Consider the following 2,913-nt stretch of genomic DNA (forward strand, 5'->3'; position numbering starts at 1 on the left):
AAACTGAAACACAGACATCTGGCAACATAATTAGCTATTGTATAAATTATATATGTACTCCTAAAATTTTTATATATACTCTATAAATTTTTGTCGATTTAAATTTTATCTTTCCACTATCTTTAGAACAGGAAGTCATGCATCAAATATCTTAGTTATTAAATTAAAGCGTATCATATTCTGATAAAACAAAGTAAAATAAAAATCTTGTCTATATTATTTCCATTTCCAAAATTAAATGTTTTATAATTTTCTAATATTTATTTTATAACTAAAAAAGATAAATATAGACACTGAAAAACAATGATTACTAAGGTAACCAAAATTATGCTGTAAAAATCCCTTTTTAAGCCTAAAATATACTCTGTGAATGTTCTTGATGTAGAATTTGACAATATTCACGTACGATTGAACAGTGAAAAGTGTATCATATCTCTTGAAAAAGTTGATAAAAGCTCTAGTTGATAAAAAAAGATAAAAAGACTTCTTACAAAAAAATGAACGCAAATAAATTAACATAACGGAATTCTAAGAAATAAAAACTCACCAAGAAAACATATGTAAATTATTTAAAGTATAAGAAATAGCCATTAGAATATATAAAGACAAGTGGAACGCAGATGTGAAAAACGAACATTATGTATCGATTATTTGTGTACGCTCGCTTATATTTATAGACACACTTGAATAATTTACATATGTTTGTTGGTGAGTTTTTATTTTTTATTAGAATTCCGTTATGTTAATTTATCTGAGTTTATTTTTTCGTAAGAAGTCTTTTTATCTTTTTTTATCAACTAGAACTTTTCCAAGAGATATGATACACTTTTGACTATTCAATCGTACGTGAATATTGTCGAGTTTTACATCAAGACTCACCCGAATTGTAAATACAATGAATATGCTCTGTGAAATTGAAAAAGGTGCTCTAAACAAAGGAATATATATACATTTAAAAATTATTTTTTACCGCACAAATTTTCAAATTATTAATTAAGTTTTTTACTTATAATATTAAAGTAAAATAAATTTGATAAAATTTGTTTACATTTTTAGAAAATTCAATTAGTCTTACGGGGCATTAAAATTAAACAAATACATATTATTTATTATATTAATTTTAGAGAGAGAGAGAGAGAGAGAGAAAGAGAGTCTTTGCTGTTATGTATTGTATGACACAGAAATACAGAAGATTGAACGTAAAAGCGCGAAATCTTTTTCTCCTTGTGATTTCTCTGACATTACTGCGCACCAATGCATCGCAGCGTGTGGGAATCATTTATCTAATCAATTCCTATTTCAAAAATATAAAATATGTTGTAGCATATTTCTGATTGAAAAAAACTTATCTTAGAAATTTATTCTATTTATTATTATATCAGAAAAAAACTAATTATAAACTTAAATTAGAAAACAATGTGAAATATACAATAAAAATAAATAAAATATGTAAATATTGTGCACGCATGGGCAAAATGTGCAAAAAATATGCAAATATGTGTGAAATATGCAAAAATATGCTCTTGTGTGTGAAATATGCAAAATATGCTGTAACATATAGAGCTCAAAATTGCATAACTTCTTATGAAACAAATTTGTATTTAGTTTATTTCTTTATTAGTCAAACAAAAAAACATGCCTTATGCATATTTTGGTTGCCCTATAATAATTATACTTAACATCTGTAAGAAAAAATAGACCATCTTCACACAAAGGACTAAAAATAAGATATGCTAAGTAAGTATTTAATTAAAATTATGTAAATTAATTGGAAAAATCCTACTTTCACGCTTACTCAATCTGCCTTTTGAGGAACCGCGTGCGAAACCGAAGCGATGAGGATCTATATCTTAAGCACTTATCCTATATGATTATATGAACGTACTCCGATCGTCAAGCCTCAGGTGCACACTTGGAAGCGACTGCCCCACTCTTGCTGGTCGATGGCTCTTTTATAATTTCCAGCCCGTCGCCCTTCCTCCACACCTCTTTTCCAATCGCAAACGAGCGTGTCCTCGGAGACCCGCGAATCCTTCGGGGTACAAGAAGGCGACCTCGTCTTTGTTCCTAACGCACGGCGAACCAAACGTAATCCAACTTTCCCGTTAAAGCTCCGTCGAATGTGAACTCGCAGATTATGCTAGTTCGCATGCTTTTTACCCTCTTTTATAGATACTTTTAAATAGTATACATATATAGAATGCGCGGCTCTATCAATTTCATAACGATCCCCTGTATATTCGAGTTAGTTCCGGACGCTGATCATCTTCTAGCTGATTCGACTGTTGTCGATATCCGGTTCAACCGGTTGGTTGAAGGTAAATCTGATACAAGAAAAATTTTTATAAAGTTTATTTACTCTAATTGTGATAACTATATATGTTTCGCGTAGCAGAATGCAACCTATGGGGTATTAATGTGACGCAGTGATGTTGTTCGTTAATATGCTACAAAGAAAGAAATGTTAAAATAACAGTAATAATAATTGTAATTAAAGAATGTTAGATGTTAAAGTAACAATAATAATAGCTGTAATTAAAGAACATTAATGAAAATAATTACAGAAAATGTGATACAACAAAGACGCAATATATGATGTTGCATATACAATAGGCAAAATATCAGCATTTAATGCTGCTTGAAACTTAAACCTAAAAGCTATAATTACAATAAGTTGGAAAGCTAAGGCTAAAGTAATATATCAAAAGAAATTGCAAACTAATAGCTGACAATTCAAATATAGATAATATAAATTAATTAAATAGTAAAGCAGAAAGAAGACATTGATAACAAAAAAATAATGTAAACAGTGTTGGAACAAATATCGTTTGAAAGGTATATTTAGGTATAGATATAGGTATTATGTGGGAAAAATATTTAGTTATAAATATAGATATATAATTTTCAAAAATT

At 28.7% G+C, this 2,913-nt stretch overlaps 1 protein-coding gene across 3 annotated transcripts in view; it reads right to left on the reverse strand.

Annotated features, from left to right (window-relative positions):
* LOC108753059 (clavesin-2-like) overlaps positions 1-1,995 on the reverse strand; it is a 9,651-nt gene extending 7,656 nt beyond the window's left edge. Inside the window, exon 1 of one of the 3 annotated variants that reach the window (XM_018494400.1) lies at positions 1,784-1,995. The gene's annotated coding sequence lies outside the window, so the exon portion shown is untranslated. The remainder of the gene's footprint in view (positions 1-1,783) is intronic. The other 2 variants (XM_018494399.1, XM_018494398.1) reach the window with 2 other exon arrangements.
* Positions 1,996-2,913: the final 918 nt, after the last annotated feature.

This window comes from Trachymyrmex septentrionalis, unplaced genomic scaffold (genome assembly GCF_001594115.1).
Source record: "Trachymyrmex septentrionalis isolate Tsep2-gDNA-1 unplaced genomic scaffold, Tsep1.0 scaffold63, whole genome shotgun sequence".
NCBI classification, from domain to species: Eukaryota; Metazoa; Arthropoda; class Insecta; order Hymenoptera; family Formicidae; genus Trachymyrmex; species Trachymyrmex septentrionalis.